Source organism: Molossus molossus, unplaced genomic scaffold (genome assembly GCF_014108415.1).
Source record: "Molossus molossus isolate mMolMol1 unplaced genomic scaffold, mMolMol1.p scaffold_m16_p_11, whole genome shotgun sequence".
NCBI lineage: Eukaryota > Metazoa > Chordata > Mammalia > Chiroptera > Molossidae > Molossus > Molossus molossus.
Window position 1 is genome coordinate 61,929,355 of NW_023425346.1, and position 19,138 is coordinate 61,948,492.

General features: G+C 39.0%; 1 protein-coding gene across 2 annotated transcripts in view; it reads right to left on the reverse strand.

The window, feature by feature from the left end:
- Positions 1-19,138, reverse strand: part of CUNH2orf88 (chromosome unknown C2orf88 homolog) — a 101,478-nt gene that overhangs the window by 58,550 nt on the left and 23,790 nt on the right. The window contains exons 5-6 of one of the 2 annotated variants that reach the window (XR_004958616.1): positions 13,866-13,942; positions 12,170-12,257 (exon numbers count right to left, since the gene is read on the reverse strand). The gene's annotated coding sequence lies outside the window, so the exon portion shown is untranslated. Of the gene's footprint in view, positions 1-12,169; positions 12,258-13,865; positions 13,943-19,138 lie in introns of those variants that run through there. The other variant, XM_036253440.1, reaches the window with a different exon arrangement.

Here is a 19,138-nt window from a genome sequence, read left to right on the forward strand (position 1 = left end):
GGCCTAGAATAAATGCAGCCACTTTTTTCCCCCCAATAACAAACTCACCACTAGGTTGCAGTCTTAGCTCAATTGCTTCTTTGAGAACATCTGTTAACAAGCAGTTAACCATTCTAATGGTTAAACACTTATTTCTCCCTTGTGACAATGGTTCCGTAGCTACCTAAATTCCATAACAGATACATTGTTTTTCAATAGCAATAAAACTCACCAACTATAAAAAAAGTTCTTACTCATCAGCAGGCAGCCTCGTAAGAGCTTTCTTCTAGTACAAAGCACATGATCATGTAGCCAAAAAATTAAATCAATCAATCAATCAATCAATCAATCCATGGGTATTTTAAGCCTCCAATTTCAATACAGAACCAACAGTTAAATAACAAGTACATACCTTTTTCTTTGTTTCCATTGCCTTTCTTTTTTCCTAAGACCCCCACCCCCACCCCGTATAGCAAGCAGCTTTACTGTGCTGATTACTTTTAAAAATTCCATTTTCTCTAATCATTGTAGGCATTTCTACTAGTTCCCCAAATGAGCTTCATGTGATATTCGTTCTTTATTTTATTTTTAAATTTTTTCTTTATTGATTTTTTTTAGAGAGAGAGAGGGAGAGAGACATAGAAACATAGATGAGAGAGAACATCGATTGGCCTCCTCCTGCATGCCCCCCATTGGGGATTGGGCCCTGACCAGGAATCGAACCGGCAACCTCTTGGTACATGGGTCGATACTCAACCACTGAGCCACACCGACGGGCAATTTTCATTCTTTAATAAAGACATATTTTGAAAGGAATTTGACACTTTTTATTTTTAAAGGGAAACCACAGAGATAAGCAAAAATAAAATAAGAAAATGAAAGAAGAGTGTCTTATTTGTAATGCTTCTGAATCCTTTTCTAATGGAAGTGACCACAAATGTACTTCCCTTGTATGAATGACCACTAAGTTCTGTGGATTCTTTGGAGGGAGAGAGATAGCTATCACATTTTTTTCCTAGAGAAAATGATTAGATATTTAGTTTGGAATATATATTTAAAAATAATTTCCAATAATAGTAAAGCATACAATTATAAATTTAAAATATGGCATACATAAAACCACACCAACTCCTCCAAATTCCTACCAGATAAAGAAACTGGTAATAATCACGTAAAATAAACAACATTCAGCCCTGGCCGGTTTGGCTCAGTGGTTAGAGCGTCGGCCGGCGGTACAGAGAGACCCGGGTTCGGTTCCCGCTAAGGGCACGTACCTCGGTTGCAGTTTGTCCCCGGCCCTGGTTGGTCGTGTGGGTGGCAGCCACTCGATGTGTCCCTTCACATCGATGTTTCTCTCTCTCTCTCTTCCTCTCTCTTCCCCCTGCTCTGCCTGAACAAAAAAATGCAAAAATGTCCTCGGGTGAGGATTAAAAAAAATAATAAATAAATAAACAACATTCATTTAGAGCTTACCACTTGTCATACCTTGTAGTCAGTGCTCGTCATGCACTGTTTCATTTAATCTGCCAAAAAACTCTGTTAGGTATATTTTTTATTACACATGCAGGCTTCCATTGCATGATCCTGCAGGGCTATAAACATTATTGTGTAAACTGAGACCATGAAAAGAGATCTTAATAATCAATGGGAAAAAGTACAGTTAGTCCATGAATTTAAAAGTTTTTTAAAAACTTTAAAAATTCTCCTGTTGATTTTAAATGTATAGGGAAATTTCTAAATTAAAAAAAAAACTACAAAATTAGGATAGTGTGATTTAAAACATGAGAAACACACAGAACCAAAGTGTTTTATTTCTTTGTAAAAAAAAAAAACACAACACAAAATTTTTCAAGAGTAGTTTAAATACTTCCCTCTTCCTGTCATATAGCTTTCAAAATAGAGCAAGCATCTTTTCTATTCTTTGCCAAATTGCCATACTCGTCTCAGTCTGAACTGGTTTATCATATTTTAGCCTTTATGTTTTCAATGCCATGAAAGACCTTTGAGACCTTTAAATGTGAACTTTTTGCCAACATCAATTTCTCTGGGACATCTTCCTATTTTTCATCACAGCTACTTCCCTCATTTGTGTTGATAAGGGAGCTATCACTAAGCCAAGAGGCTCTGTCCAAGCCAAAAAGAACCAGCAGCTTCCTTCAGCAACAGACAGACAGGAAAACTGCCCAGCACGCAAAGAGGCAGCGAAGGAAGATACTGAGGTTGCCAGGCCTGTCTTGCCCCCCATGCCTTCAGGTCATGTACGCCACATAACTCTCTTTTCAGATAGCAGGCCCTCTTGGAGGAGGGAAAGAATAGGTAAGAGGCTCAGTTTTGATGCAAGAGAATCTAAGCACTATCTAAAAGAATTATTTAAAATATTGGATAGAACTTTAAACTGGATTGGACATTGCTTTTTTGTTTTGTTTTTCTAAGCAGCAGATGGTGAGCATAGCAAGAAGACCAGATCAGCTACAAATTGAAGAAGTATTTTGAAATAAAAATTTAAAATAAGAATTACATTTTCAAAGTTTGGAAGGAAAATGCGTTTAAACCTAGAATCTTATTTTAGCTAAACTATAATTTAAGTGTTAGGAGAAATAAATATCAGAGAAAGTTTATCAGACATCCTCTTTGAAATAACTATTGTAGGCCATGCTCCAGAAAAAAAAAAGATAAATCCAGGAGCAGGCAGTGAGATAGGTGTGAATAAGTAAAGGATTGTGTACTTTGTTATTGTTTAAATGAGCAATTAGTACAAACAAACTCACTTGATCAATATGAATCCGGAACTAAAATGCTAAAAGATACAAATAGGAACTTGGGGTATATAGATGTAGGTCAAAGTCTGTAAGAAGCAGCGAAGATTATTGGCTTGTTGGGGAAAAGAATAAGCTTTAGATAGTGTGTCTGATTCAGTAACTCAGGGGCAGCTTCCAGAATAAAAGTAAAGGATTCAATTGAAAAATAGAAGCAGCAGATTTGATTATCCAATATATGGTAGGAAAGAAGAAAAAAAACAAAACTCAGGAAGAAAACATGGTGGCTTTTTCTAGCTTTCCTCAAAGAACAGAGCCTGAATCAAGGTCATATATATAGGCAGTTTACTTCAGAAAAGAATCCAAGGGAACAGGAGTAGGAGACCGACAAGGGTAAAGAGAAGGAGTGAAGCCATCTTAAGAGTGCACTGTCAAATTGATCAGCATGGTGGGTGATGGTGGCTCAGTCCACTAGGGTCTTCTGAGGAGCCATGTCGAATGCATTTCAGAATTATCTACAGAGGGATGATAGAAAGGAAGAATATTTTTCAGCTCCTGTGCTTCACTGATCAAGGGACACCCATGGTTAATTTGTCTGCACTTTTTGGTTTGCCCACATGTCACAATGGTGAGAGGTTCTTGCGGGTGTCCCAGGGAGTGGTGGTAAAGAAGCCCTGGAGTAGAAAGCAAGAGATCCATAGTACAGCTGAGACAATGTGCTATCAGGTTATACCTGTATGCAGGTGGTGGCTCCAACAATGGCTGGAGTGAAAAGATGAACCAAAAAATGGCAGAAATAATTGTAATGATAATCATTGTAAATGGGTTCAACTCATTAGGTTTAAGAAATGCAGTACTGCCCTGGCTGGGTAGTTCCATTGGTTAGAACTATGTCTCAATACACCAAGATTGCAGGTTTGATCCCCAGTCAGGGCACATACAAGAACCAACCAATGAATGCATAAATAAGTGGAACAACAAATTGATGTTTCTCTCACACTCTCTCCTTTCCTCTCTCTAAAAGTCAGTTTAAAAATTAAAAAAAATAAATGCAGTATTATGTTATTTAAACTTCAAAGGATGGATATAAAAATACTGATATACCCTGTCTCCCAAGACCTGACACAGAATCTATAAAATTAGAACAGTAAAAGAAGGTTCTTGGAGAACTTCCTTTTTCTCCTCTGCCTTCTCCTTCTTCTTCTTCCTTTTTTTTTAGTTATAGCAAACTACATTATATAAATGAGTTCGTATGTTGAAAACAACTACAGGTAATAGATAAATAATTGTTTTTTTAAATCTTCTTAAAATTAATGAAGAGTTGACAAGATGCAAGAGATTACCAGGTGAGGCCTGAGGGGAACAGAGGAGCCTAAAGAGGTAGGCCAATAGAGTCTTCTTTTGGTCTCAAAGTGTTTACCAATCTCAGTAAATTTGAACTCTCATTTTGATAACTTCATTTGAGTGAGGATATCAGGAAAAACAAAAAAGTCCAGGGTCACACCAGGTGAGGGATCTAGTACTACATACTAGATACTTCCCACAATAATCTGGGATCTCAAAGAGTTGTACTCTGAGACTAAGGGTTAACTAGAAATGAACCAGTACTCGTGGTATTACAGTATATATTTCCATCATTGAGGTAGACACAAGAACCTTATGTCTTGAACTGGGATAAAGCTGGCCCTGTTATAGTAATATCATTAAGGTAATGTACCAAGGTATTTGGAAGAAGCTAATTCAAAACATCTCTGAAAAAAGGTAACTTTATCCTAGATCTCAGAATATCCCTGTAATAATTTTTTAAGTGCAATGGCTATAAGGCAGCCAAAGATAACCAAGTTAATAAATAAAACATTATAAGAACTGGAAAAAGCAATAAACAGGAAAACAACAACAACAACAACAACAAAAACAGAAAAAAGAAAAACAATTTACAAACCCTTAGCTACTAGAATTATCAGCCATAGATTATAAGACAACCATACTTACATAAATAAATGACAAATTTTGGGGGAAAAGTCTTCAGGAAAAAAAACTGATAGATCATATTCAAAAGAGAGCAAATAAAACTTTTAGGATAGAAAAACACAATATTCCAAATTAAGAACTTAGTAGACAGATTAAATAGTAGGTTACATACAGCTGAAGAGAGAATTGGTATAGTGGAAGATGAATAAGGAGAAAATATCTGGAATATAAGACTGGAAGATAAAAAGTTAGAATGTATAGAAGAAATGGTGACCCGTCCTGCAGGTCGAGCAATGAGGACTCTAGAGGGGGAGTGAGGATGAGGAGGGACAAGAGACATGAGAAATGGAGGCAAGACAGGGTTCTGATCAAGTCTTCTTTATTCTGGGGAGATCCACATTATATATAGGGCAAGAAGCAGAAAAACAAGAACATTTGTTGCCAAGCTATAAGTTTGTGGTAACCACCCTGAAGCAATTTCACGTAAATATCACGTAAATATCACGTGTGGAACAAAAGATAAACAGAGCATAACTGGCTGAGTAAATGGTTACTTAAAGGAATGGAGAAACATTGTATACAGAGATATCCTGCCTTGGGGCAGGAGATGGCAGAGCAGATTTTAACAAAATGGATGCCATGCAAATAGTCTCCCACAAAATGGTGATATGTTTAGTGTAGAGAATAAAAGTTCTAACATACTTGATTAAAGTCTCAGAAGGAAAGAAGAGAGACCAATACTTAAAAAATAATAATTGAAGCCCAAGTGTCCATCAGTAGACGAATGGATAAAAAAGCTGTGGTACATATACACAATGGAGTACTACGCAGCTGTAAGAAAGAAAGAAGGATCTCTTATCCTTTGAGACTACATGGAGGGACCTGGAAAGTATCATCCTAAGTGAAACAAGCCCAAAAGAGAAAGACAAGTTTCATATGATCTCACTTATTTGTGGAATATAATGAACATAACAGTCTGAGGAATGGGGTAGTCCCAGAGACGTGGAAGTAGGGTACAGACTGACAATCCCCATAAGAGGGAGTGGTGGGGGAGAGATAAACCACAGAACTTATATGCATGTATGCATGAACAATGGACATGGACAACAAACTGGGGAAAGGGCAGGGAGGGAGGGGGAGGGAGGAATCAGTGGGGGGGGGAGGAGAAATATCTGTAACAAAAATTAATTAATAAAAAAATAAAATATATAAAAAAAATAATAGTTGAAAATTTTATAGAATGTATAAAGGACACCACTGTATAAATTCAGGAAACCCAAATAACCAGTAGGCAAATTTATAGCTGATTTCTGTATAGTAATAATGAACGATTAAAGTAAGTAGAATAGAACTGCTGTTATGCTGACAAATAATAGTCAAATTAGATTCAGCAACAATATTTTTCAAGCATAAAGGCAGAATAAAGACATTTTGTGACAAAATGAAAGCATTTTCCACCAATATACTCTCAGTAAAGAAAATTCTAAAGCAGTGATAAAAGAAATTAAAAATGAAGAAAATGGTCCTGGCCAGTTTTGCTCAGCGGTTAGAGCGTTGGCCTGCGGTCCAGAGAGACCTGGGTTCAGACCCACTAAGGGCATGTACCTCAGTTGCAGTTTGTCCCCGGCCCTGGTTGGGTCATGCGGGAGGCAGCCACTCAATGTGTCCCTTTTACGTTGATGTTTCTCTCTCTCTCTCTCTTTCTCTTTCTCTCTCTCTTCTCTCTCCTCTCTCTCTTCCTCCCACTCTATCTGAACAAAAAATGAAAAAACGTCCTTGGTTGAGGATTAAAAAAAGAAAGAAAGAAAGAAAATGATAAATATGTAGGTAAATCCATATAAGCAATGAGTTATATAAAACAATAGTAATAATGTCTTTCAAGGTTTAGAAAACTACATATATTTCTTGTAATGGTGAACCTGGTAATTCCGATCAATGCACCTGCTGAGAACAACTAGAAAAGCTGGTATTAGAAGGTTTATGAAGAATTAATTACAGGACCAAGGTTCAACAGAAGAAAGGAACACAAATAGGAAGCCTGCTACTTGGGACATGTATTGATTCTTGGTGTTCAGGACAAATTAAGTGGTAATGTGGGTCTGCTAACCCCACAATACTACACTCTAGGAGTAAGGGTGAAGTATAAAATAGAACAGTGAGCTTCAAATCACCTCAACAACCGGATTAAATTAAAATAACCTGGAATCACTAGTGCTCCTAGACACCTGCCTATAAGAGTAAATCCTCTCTGGAGGAAATACAGCATTCTCCTGATCCTCAAAATATTTCTATAATTTTTCATATACAATTCCAGTGCTCAATCTAAAAACACCAGACATACTAGGAAACATGCTAAAATAGTAAAAGAAGTAATAGATAATAGAGAGAGACACACACACAAGGATATAAATAACTTTAATAAAGTTATCTGGAACCTACAGCAAAAATCATTATGATGAAGCTTTAGAAGCATTCCCTTTACGTTTAGGAACAAAATAAAGATCCTCCTTATTACTGACATGCGACACTGCAGGCCCTGGGTAATAGAGGACAAGCCCTTAAAATAAAGAAATAAAAAGAAATAAGTAGATTATGATATTAACATATAAAATTTTATAGTGTTCCTCTTCTCAACAATTAGAAAATAAGATATTGCAACAGCTAACAGAAACAATAGTAAGCCCCCCCTTACATAAATAAAAAATGAATACATATGAAAAATCTACATATATTCTTTTTTTTTTTTATCCTCACCCGAGGACATTTTTCCATTTTTTGTTCAGGTAGAGTGGGAGGGAGAGAGAGAGAGAAACATCGATGTGAAGGGACACATTGAGTGGCTGCCACCCGCACAACCGACCAGGGCCGGGGACAAACTGCAACCGAGGTACGCGCCCTTAGCAGGAACTGAACCCGGGTCTCTCAGGACCGCAGGCCGATGCTCTAACCGCTGAGCCAAACCGGGCAGGGCTACATATATTCTTTTATAATTTTTTTTTAATCCTCACCTGAGGATACTTTTTTTCCATTTATCTTCAGATAGAGTGGGAGGGAGAAAGGGAAAGAGAGAGAGTGAGAAAGAGAGAGAGAAACATCGATGTGAGACACACATATTTATTGGTTGCCTCCTACATGACCCTAACCAGGACCGGGGACAAAACTGCAACCAGGTACATGCCTTTGACCAGAATCAAACATGCAACTCTGGTCCACAGGCTGACCACTGAGCCAAACCAGCCAGGGCCAAAAAATCTATACTTTAAAGGTTGCAAATAAGGTTATAAAAATTCTGCTGAAGGTTACAAATGAGACCTAAATAAATGGAGGGATATACCATGTTCATGTAGAAGTGTGAAGGAAATGTTATTCTAAATATAGGAACATGAAATCAAAAACCACAACATTGAGCACATAAATAAACAGAACCAAGTTTATACAATTTAAGTAAAATTTATAAACAAACAAAAACTATGCTATGTATTTTTTAGGATATGCACGTGTGTGTGTCAAAACACACACACACACACACACATTCCTGGTATGAAATCTATTTTCTGATCATGATGTGCTTTTACACATGTCCATCTGGTCTATTTTAAGGACAAACATTAAAGACCCAGGGAGGCTTATTACTGGCTGCACAACTACCGCAAATGGTAACCTAGGCTGGTCCTGAAAGACTTAATCTCTCTAAACTCCTAGTTTAGTTTACCTAGGGTTGAAAGAGATGATGCTGGCACACACACTAAGTTAGAATAATAATAAAACTCTTCTGAATGCATTTACAGTGTAATATTATACCTCTTGGGTTTATTATTAATGCAATATCACTTGATGGCTAATGGACACTGGGCTCAGTCTTCTATTTGAGATGATGTACTACTCAGTAATTCGATTACCAGTAATGGGACTCAGCCATGAGAAGGAATCTGATTTCATTTCTGGGGTGGAAAGAAGCAAAGCAAAGCAACAGACAGACTCCAACTCAGGTTGTGTTTTGTTTTGTTTTGACCACAGGCATTTTGAAGGGATCTCCAGGTCTCTTGGCAGCTCCCATTCGTCCCTCCTTTTCCTGTGCTCTGAGGGGTTTTCTGCTCTCTTAGAGACCCAAATCACCTGCCCTTAGCACAGAATTAGAATCCTTGCTTTCGAGTTCTTGGCCAACTATCTTTAGAAAGATTAGGGGTCATAAAGAAATTGTTCTGTTCTTGCACCCTGCCTTGAGCTTCTAAGTGCTCTGAGAGTTGGCATCTGGGACACAGTGATGCCCTCTGCATCAATCAGTGTGCCCCACATTCTTAATCCTCTCCTTAGGAAGACTCATATGTGTATAACAGAAACTAAAGATGGTTTTCAGAGATGCTATACATGGCATAGCAAGTGCCAGTATCCATTAAAAGCTATAAGACGTGGCCAGAAGCATTTCATTCCCCAGCTTTATCTTCCTAAATATCATTGCTTATAGATCATTTTTTAATCAAAAAGAATCAATGATAATAAATAGCAATGTTATTTATGTTACACAGTCATATAAGAGAAGGAAATGAATTGCTATTTTTCTTATGCTTTTACACAATCCACTACTGTATTCGTTCACTTTATTTGATGTGATTATTATCAATCCTCTTTATTGTAACTTTGATTTCAACTTATCTGAGCAGCTTCTGGGATAAATCTAATATTTAAAGGAATTAAAGGGCCTTTAAAGAAAAACAATAGTTCATTCACTCCCTGATGTCCAAGGGGAAATAGCAGTGTTACAGCAGCATGCAAAGGCTGCTGTTTTATATGGGTCTGAAAGACAGGGCTCCTTCTTCCCGGAGAATTTGAATACAGTGATGCCATGGGATGCTCGGCAGTTTTCCACTTGATTTGCAGTCTCACAATGTGATGTTTTGTCTAAATGTTGTCAATTTTTAAGATAAAGGTAATTTTCATCTTATTGAAAAATATCTTAACATTTGTTGACCAAATATACCTTCATTATGTGACACTTTTGGGAGCAACATGTATGACTGAGTGACCCAGACATTCTGGTGTAGGGCTCCTGAATTTTGTTGTGGTTTTTCTCTGGATCTCATCATGCGCTAACCCAGTGGTTTTCAAAATGTGATTCCTGGGCCAGATGCATCAGCATCACATGGGGACTTTAAAATTCCAGGCCCTAAACCAGACCTGCTAGAGCAGAAACTCTGGAGTTGGGGTTCATCAGTCTGTTTTAAGAGAAGTTCCAGGTGATCCTGGTGCATGCTCAAGTCTGACAGCTACTGCCCTGTCACTTAGACCCTCACTAGGTAGCACCATGTGGTTTAAATGAACCACATTTTCTGATGTTGGATTATTGCCGTATATTAAAATTTTTCCTGGGCTCTTAGGGCAAGTCCATACCTTGAAGTTACAGTTTTTGGGTTGTTTTTTTTTGTTTTGTTTTTTGTTTTCAGAAGAAAATGGAGAGTCCTACTTTGAGAACTCTAGAAAGAGGCAGATCCTGGAACTTAGGAAGACACTTTGGCTTGCAGGTGAGTGGAAATTATTTTATCCTTATGGTCTGGTGATTGCTGAGTCCTTGGGGAGGGAAGGGAAGGTCTGTTCCTCTTAGGACAGAAGGGCCAAGGGGAGAAGAGTGCCTTTCCCCAGAAGCTAGGATGTGGCAGAGCAGAGAATTGGTTAGAGTTCTGGAAATGAGACTGCCCATGCAGAAGGACCTCATGAGACCATTGTTAGTAAAAGTGGTGGTAGAGAGACCTGATAAGAAAAAAGCCTGTGTGACAGTCCCTGGGACATTGTCAGGGAAAAAAAAAACAAAACAACGAGAAAATAGTGTAGAGGATAAAGGCAGGCTGGATGCGGCAGGCATTGCAATGTTGGTGATACAAATGAATGTTATACCCACAGCCTGGTGAAACCTAGACATACATTCACACCTGTTAGCCCACCCACTTACCACAAATCCCTTCACTCCTGGTTTGCTGACCTATAATCCTAACTCTGACTGCCTGGTATCTGCTATTCCTATGACTCATAATACACCTACCTTTTCTCTTGGTCCTGGCATTACAATATACGCAAATCAATCAGATATAAAAGGCATGAAATACAATTTCACACTTAAGTCAAGGATATTGTAAAAACAATATTATAATCTCCTACAGTTTTATAAACCAGTCCCTAAAGTAATTAGAAAGTAAAGAAAGCAGAAATCCCACATACGACTTTTGAGAGCGATAGCTAGGCTTTGCCCTTCTCCAGGGAGCATTTGAGAAAGTGAGGCAAATTTTAGTCCTGTCATCAACCTATTAGGCCTCTTTGAGAGTCAAGCATTTTTTAGAAGAAAATATTTTCTTCTCCTTTATCTTGAGTGGGGCCTTCATGGAATTGTATTAAGAATCCCAAGGAGTTCAGAATTAAACACACACACACACACACACACACACACACACACACACACACACACCAAAACACAGACAGACAACACAGCCTCCATTACCTTTTCCATCAGTACTTTCTAGTCTCTCTAACTTTTTTTTAATCCTCACCCCAGGACACTTTTCCATTTTTTGTTCAGATAGAGTGGGGAGGGAGAGAGAGAAACATCGATGTGAAAGGGACACATTGAGTGGTTGCCACCGAGGTACACGCCCTTAGCAGGAACCGAACCCAGGCCTCCCTGGACCGCAGGCTGATGCTCTACTGCTGAGCCAAACCGGCCAGGGCTAGTCTCTCTAACTTTTATCTCCCATTCTCTTTCTGATCCCAAGAGACTACTCTTAGACATGTGTTATGGGTTTGCCCTCCAGGCTGCCAAGACGAACATGTTGTCTGAGACCCTGACTCACCCCCCTGAATCTAGTTCCTTCAATCACTTCAGCTTTCCTTCAGGGATATCCATACTCTAAATGGAGGGGATGCTATTTGGGCACCAAGAATAATTGCCAGCTAAATCATAGGTAATAGCTTGTTATCTTTCCAAATGTTTATATGGAAGAAGTTTTATAATAATGAATTTAGCTTTCTTTATATGGGAGCGATTACATTGGTTAATATATCTTTTTAAGTTATCCTGTGTAAAATTTGGACAGCTTCTCCCTAAGTTTCTACATGGGATAGAAACTATCAGAAAACTGTGTCACTAGAAGAGTTTAGTGGCAAATGTATTGGATTACCAGTAATGAGAGTTGGTTTTGTTAACTTGGGCAAGATACTTACCTTCTCCAAGCCCCTATTTCTTCATCTATAAAGTGAAGGAACTGGACTTTGATTTTGAATAATATTTAGCAGTCTATAAGGTCTAATCCAGCAATTAATATTTTTGATGATGTAAAATTCAATTTGATCTGTTCTTTTGCATCACCTCACATTGTCTAGTTGAATTTCTTTGCACAGAATACTAATAAATGTTACTGGATTACTATTAGACCAGGTTTCCAAAACTGTGTCCTGGCATTGCTTTCTTGAGATACCCACACTGACTCTGTATGACTCCACTCTTTCAGCAGTGCACTCAGGAACAAGCAGTACTCAGGCTGGTGAAGGATGAGGCTGGACATCGTCCTGAAATCAAATAGACTCGTCTAAATAGCCTACTTCTATTGGCAAACCAGCCCATGTCCATATATCGCAAACTAAAATAAAAATCCATTTCATTTCCTTCTCCAGCCTGAAGGCCTGAGACCAAATACATGTGGATGAATGAGAAAACAAAACAAAACAACAACAAAAGAATAATAGAACTATAATGAAAATGGCTTTTAAATAATTGCCTATTTTATGGCAGATGTTCTGTCAGATACTTTAAATATCTTTTTTTATTTACTATCTTAACAATTCAGTGAAGTAAGTATTATTCTTCCCATTTTACAGATGAAGACATGATCTCAGAGAAACTTGGTGACTTGTCAAAGGTCACACAACTAGTAAATGGCAGACTCAATTAGAACCCAGCTTAGTTTTCATGTTCTTTCCCCTATATCACCCTTTATCTCACATTCTAGATACTGACCAATAAATATGTATTATTAGGACACAAAAGCATAATGGCACAGACATTTGAGTAAAAAAAACCATTATTCCATATAAGTATGGCTCTTCTCTTCAGCACACCTACAGGTTGCCAAAGATTACTTAGCAGTCTCTAATTTCAACTCTTCCCTCTCCAGCTTATGTTTCTTGCTGGCAGAATAGTAAGATCTAGGAATAGAATCTCCTCAGTTGGGTGAATTTAAGCTGTTCCTCAGTGATGGTCACACTTAACATTACCAAAATGTACTCGAGTTGCTAGACAATTGTTTACCCTAAATCCTAACAAGAAAACAGTTTTTAATAAACTATTAGTACTTTTTTTGAGACAGAGACAAGGAATATAGTTACCTAAAGGCATTTTGTTTAACTGATTGCAGTTCCTGCATATTTAAAAGGAGGATGTTGATTGCTATAAGGTACTTCAGTTGGACTATAACTAGGATTTTCTCTGGCAAGAATTAATCTGGATCTAAGAGATAATGACTTCATGGCTGCCATATTCAGAATCATCTAGGAGCATAGAAAATAGGTGACAAGGTGAGAGGCTAGAAAAAATTAAAACTACCAGTGTTCAAAAACAAGAACAGAAAAGTCAGCAGAGGTAGGATAGGGCAAATAGATATTGGAAAATTGGAGTTAGGATGAGGATGAATGCTTCCAGATAATGGCACAGATAGCCAGAAATGTAGGAAAGAGCTTGTTCTAGGGTAGAAACTAAAACAACTCAGTAAAACTGAATATATTTTATAAGGCTTAGAATATATTTAGAATATATAAACTGGCAAACTCCAGTGACAATATTTCCAGATATCTTTGGATCTCAGTGCCATTTTAGCTCCTCAGAACAGAAACCATAGAGGCATATAAAGTCAGTTAGATTTAAGCATAAAAATACAATTAAAACTATGTATCCAAAGTTTTAATTATTATGATATCTCATATACCTTATAAACAAGAAACATAATGTACACTTGACTCTTGCCATCATTTTAAAAGATTATAAATTAGGTGCTAATCTTGTCACACATAAATATTACAATTAAGTTCCATTGTTCCTATTTATGCTTCTTGCATTAGTCCTTTGTCTTTCATGTCAGTAGTCATTCACTCATTGACCAAGTATTTATTTCTGGTACTTACTCCAAGATGAGCAGGAGTTTGAAGGTGAAGAAGTGGGGTATGAATGTCCAGGCAGAGGGAGGAGCATTTCCTAAGGCCTTGGGATAGAAAAAAAGATTATATTTGTTTTTATTTTTTTATCTTTATTGTTGAATGTATTACAGATGTTCCTCATTTTTCCCCCACTGACCCCCTCGTCCCCACTTTCGCCCCCCTCCTGCCTTGCCCCACACTGTTGTCTGTGTCCACTGGTTATGCATATATGCATACAAGTTCTTGATTTATTATTTCTTCCCACCTCCCAACCCCCTTCCCTTCGAGGTTTTTCAGTCTAGCAATCAGTTTGCCCTTCTTTTTTTTTTTTTTATCCTCACCCGAGGACATTTTTCCATTTTTTGTACAGATAGAGTGGGAGGGAGAGAGAGGAAGAGACAGAGAAAGAGAAACATCGATGTGAAAGGGACACATCAAGTGGCTGCCACTGCACGACCAACCAGGGCCGGGGACAAACTGCAACCGAAGCACGTGCCCTTAGTGGGAACCGAACCCGGGTCTCTCCGGACCGCAGGCCGATGCTCTAACCGCTGAGCCAAACCGGCCAGGGCTCATTTTGTACTTCTAAATCCCTTCACCTTTTTCACTCATTCCCCCAACCCCCCTCCCATCTAGCAACCAACGAAATGTTCTCTAGGTCTATGAGAATGTTTCTGTTCTGCTTGTTCAATTTGTTTGTAGATTCAATTGTTGATAGATACGTATTCATTGCCATTTTGTTTATTCATATTTTTTATCTTTTTCTTCAAGAAGACCCTTCAACATTTCATATAATAATGGTTTGGTGGTGATTAACTCCTTTAGCTTTCTCTTGTCTGGGAAACTCTTTATATGGCCATTGATTCTAAATGACAGCTTTGCAGGATAGAATAATGTTGGTTATAGGTTCTTGCTTTTCAGCACTCTGAATGTTTCTTGCCACTCCCTTCTGGCCTGCAAAGTTTCTTTTGAGAAATCAGCTGACAGCCTAATGGGAACTCCCTTGTAGGTAACTAACTGCTTTTCTCTTGCTGCTTTTAAGATTCTCTCTTTGTCTTGAATCTTTTGCATTTTGATGATGATGTGTCTTGGTGTGGGCCTCTTGGGGTTCATCTTGTTTGGGACTCTCTGTGCTTCCTGAAATTGTACATTTGTTTCATTCACCAAGTTAGGGAAGTTTTCTGCCATTATTGTTTCAAATAGGTTTTCGATTTCTTGTTCTCTCTCTTCTCCTTCTGGCACCCCCAAGATGCAAATGTTGGCATGCGTGAAGTTGTCCCAGAGGCTCCTTACACTATCCTCATTTTTTTGGATTCTTTTTTCTTTTTGCTGTTCTTTTTGGGTGTTTTTTGCTTCCTTATATTCCAAATCAATGGTTTGCTTTTGGGCTTTACCTACTCTACTATTGAATCTGTATAAATTATTCTTTATTTCAGTTAGTGCCTCCTTCATTTCTGACTGGTCCTTTTTTTATGCTCTTGAGGCCCTCACTAAGTTCGCTGAGGTTCTCACTGAGTTCATTGAGCATCCTTATAAGCAGTGTTTTGAACTCAGCATCTGTTAGGTTGCTTATCTCCCTTTCGCTTAGTTCTTTTATTGGGGTTTTGTTCTGTTCTTTCATTTGGGACCTGTTTCTTTGTATCCTCATTTTGGCTGCCTCCCTGTGTTTGTTTCTATGTATTACTTAATGAGAGGTATGGGGCTATCTGAGACCAGATGCTGCTTGTTTGAAAGAATTTAGGAAAACCTGAAGCAGGATCCAAGACAGGCCAATCCTATGGTTAAGCAACTGGCAACAGCTTGGGTGGGCCTGAAGCTGGGTGGGGTGGGGCCTCAGGGAATCACCAGGGCAGGGCAAGCAGTGTGAGCCAGGTTGCTAGAGTCCCAGATATGGCGGCTGTCTGCCGCCCCAGGGAAGGGCTCACCAAAGGAACAAAGGCCTCTGACAGCACGTCTGTACAGGAGAAAGCCCCCTTTCCAGCCCTTGCTCCAATGCCAAACAGCTTAGTTATTCCCTGTATGTCTCTGGCTTCCCTCGAGCTGCCTCCCCTCCAAGCTTAGAGGGAGTGAGTCCGATAAGTCCGTGCGCGGGCCCTTTAATAGGAGCTGCCTGGGGGCTCCAGCAGCCTCAGCCTTCCTGAGCCTCAGTTCCTGCTGGTTTTTCCAGTCAGAAGTTATGGGGACTTCTCTTCCTGGCACTGGAACCTTGAGCGGGGCACCTGGTGTGGGACGGGGACCCCTCAGTCCTCCGGGAGGACCTTCCCAGCTGAGATATCTTCCTAATTTGTATCTGCCACCTGTTGTCCCTTCACCCCTCCACCCCTCCTACCAGTCTCGATGGAGCTTCTTTAATTTCATAGTTGTAGGACTTCCATTCAGCTTGATTTTAGGTGGTTTTGAATGATGGTTGTTCTGTAGTTTAGTTGTAACTTTGATGTGGTTGTGGGAGGGCGTGATACCACGTTTACCTATGCCGCCATCTTGACCAAAAGTCATTATATTTTATTTCTAAATTCTAATAGATTAAAAAAAATCCTTATGGTCTTTTTTCTTTTAGTTTCTTCTATATGGTTTATACCCCTTCCTTCATTACTTTGAACATTTTGTTTTATTTTATATATATATATATTTTTTTAATCCTCACCTGAGGACATTTTTCGATATTTTGTTCAGCTAGAGTCGGAGGGAGAGAAAGAGAGAAAAACATCAACGTGAAAGGGACACATCGAGTGACTGCCACCCGCATGACCCAACCAGGGCCAGGAACAAACTGCAACCGAGGTACGTGCCCTTAGCAGGAATCAAACCCGGGTCTCTCTGGACCGCCGGCCGATGCTCTAAACGCTGAGCCAAACTGGCCAGGGCTTTATCTTTTGTTTTTAATCCTCACCTGAGGACATATATATTTTTTTCTATTTGTCTTCAGATAGAGTGGGAGGGAGGGAGAGAGGGAGGGAGGGAGGAAGTGGGGGGGGGAGAGAGGGAGGGAGAGAGAGAGAGAGAAACTTGGATGCAAAAGAGACGTCGACTGGTTGCTTCCTGTACAAGGCTGACCAGGTCCTGGGACAAACTGCAACCGAGGTACTTGCCCTTGACCGGAATTGAACCCGTGACTCATCGGTCCACAGGCTGATGCTCCAACTGCTGAGCCAAACCAGCCAGGACTACTTTGAACATTTTAAACATACTTTGCAAACATTTTGTTCACTTTCAAGCTTTGGCTCCTAATTCTTTCATCTGATGACTCTCATGCATAGTTGTTTTTTTATGGTATGATTTATAAGTTTTGACAATGAACTAGTCATGAGTTTTTGGTGGGAATGTAGTCTACAGGGTTTCAACTTGAGCAAAAAAAAAAATGGATTCCTTTTTAGGTTGATTTCTCAGCTTCTGGTCCCTTCACACAGCAATGTGACTTTAGACTCTCCTTCTGACAACATTACAGACCTGGGTTATTTATTTCCTGCAAGTGACATTTTCTCATTTGTGAGAAAATATACTATAAAAATCTTCCTGGGTTTTTTTTGTTGTTGTTGTTGTTTTTTATCTGGGCTGATGGGTAGAGTTCCCTTAGCATTCATTTCAAAGCCAGCATAACCCTCTGTGACTCTCAGATTTATCAAAATATGTCAGTTCAAGCTTTCCTCCCAGTGCCTGGAGCCTGGACCCTCCTTCCACACCAGTTGTTAGAACCAGTTCCAGCTTTTAAGGCCTATATCTGGTTGCAACAATTCCATGCACTATTTGGGCACTGGAGTCTGCTTAGCACTCTGACTTGGAGTTCTCCCTTTCATTCTAATACTTGGGGGACTCTCTTGGTTTCAAGCTTAGCTACATACTTAAAGAAGTTTTAGCCATATTTCATTCTGGGTTTAGAACAGAAGAGTGAAGAGTTCTTTTGTATCAGTTCATGTTAAACATGGCAAATTTGAGAAACTATTTTAAAAATGTATCCATTCATCCAAAATATATTTATAAAGCACCTATGGCATTCTAAGTATTACAGGAATGAAGGGTAAAAGCGAGGGAACAGGGACATAAGATAAGGCTGAAGAGTGAGAGGAAGTTATGCAAATCAAGTTAAGAATCTGAATTTTTCTTCAGAGCAAATTGACAGCTATTGAAACACTTTAATATAAGTTTGTGCTTTTGCAAAGGAGAGTGAAGACTGGAATGGAGTGCGTAAAGAGTAGATGTGGGGTAAGTGTGCAGTAGTCCAGTGGGTGATGAAGGTGGCTAAGAGATATTCAGGCAATTAATTTAATAATACTTACTTATGGACTTAACTGGGGAAGGGATAGAGATGAGTCAGACATCACTCCCAGATGCTTGGCTGAGTATCTGAGTGGTTGGTCAGAGCATTTAATGAGATAGAGAGCATAATGAGAATGACCAAATTTGACAGTAAATATGTCAGGTTCAGTTTGGGGCATGTTGAGTTTAAGGCATCAGACAGCCCAGTGTAGATATCAAGTAAATAGTGAGCTATTTGGGTTGGGGACTCAGAGCATAAGTCAGAGCTGTAAATAAAAAGAAAATGGAATTTTTGGAAATAGATGAGATTTCCTAAAGAGAGAGGGTAGGGTACAAAAAGGTTTGTGATGTGCCTTGAGAAATTCCATCACTTAATAAGTTGGGCAGAGCCCTGGCCAATGTAGTTTAGTGGTAAGAGCATCAAACTTCAGTGGGTGGGTTCAATTTCTGGTCAGGGGCACATACCAGGGTTGCAGGTTCAATCCTGGCCCCAGTTGGGGTGCGTATGGGAGGCAGGCAATCAATCAATGTGTTTCTCTCACGTTGATGTTTCTCTCTCTATCCCTCCCTCCTTTCCTCCCCCCCTCCTTTCCTCCCTCCCTCTGAAATTAAATGGAAAAAATATCCTCAGGTGAGGACTAACAAAAAATAAATAAATAAAATAAGTTGGGCAGAATTTTTTTTAAAAATCACCAAGAAGTGAACCGCTGGAGAAGAGCTGGAGGAAAGTATTATATTAAGAATGATGTTTTCCCCTCTAAGAAGGTTGGGACTATTCATTTGCTGATGGGAAGGACATCAAAGAGAGAGACTGAAATTACTATAGAGGGGAAGGGCAAATACTAACATGAAGTTTCTGAGAAGTTGGAAGAGGACATGGATTAAAGAACGAGGTAGAATTGGCTTTTGACAGGGGTTGACAACTTTGTAATAAGAGAGAAGAAAGACAGAATGGGTACAGATGCAGATAGATTTGTAAAGTTGGTTTTTAAAAGGTTGTGGTAGTT